Raw genomic sequence first — 300 nt, 5'->3', positions numbered from 1 at the left:
ATGTCGTGGTTATTTTCTAAACATCTGTGAAACACTATCCACCAGGTATTGTGTTAATTTAATTACTGGTTGAGCGAGTTCCCATACAAGCTTTGATATCTTAGCCGGAAGGGAGCGTGTTGGAGTGTTGTGTGAAATCGATTTGTCATTGAAATCGAGCGAAACGAGGTCTTTAGCTTAACAGGAGTCAAGTGGCAGAGTGCGAAGTACTTTTCCTGGAAATCGTGTCAAGGCCTTGGAAGGAAGCAACAAAAAAATTACCTATTCATAAATGAACATCTGTGTGTTTGTGTATATGTC

Source organism: Penaeus monodon, chromosome 33 (genome assembly GCF_015228065.2).
Source record: "Penaeus monodon isolate SGIC_2016 chromosome 33, NSTDA_Pmon_1, whole genome shotgun sequence".
In the NCBI taxonomy this organism is placed as follows: domain Eukaryota; kingdom Metazoa; phylum Arthropoda; class Malacostraca; order Decapoda; family Penaeidae; genus Penaeus; species Penaeus monodon.
This window is presented reverse-complemented; position numbering follows the sequence as displayed.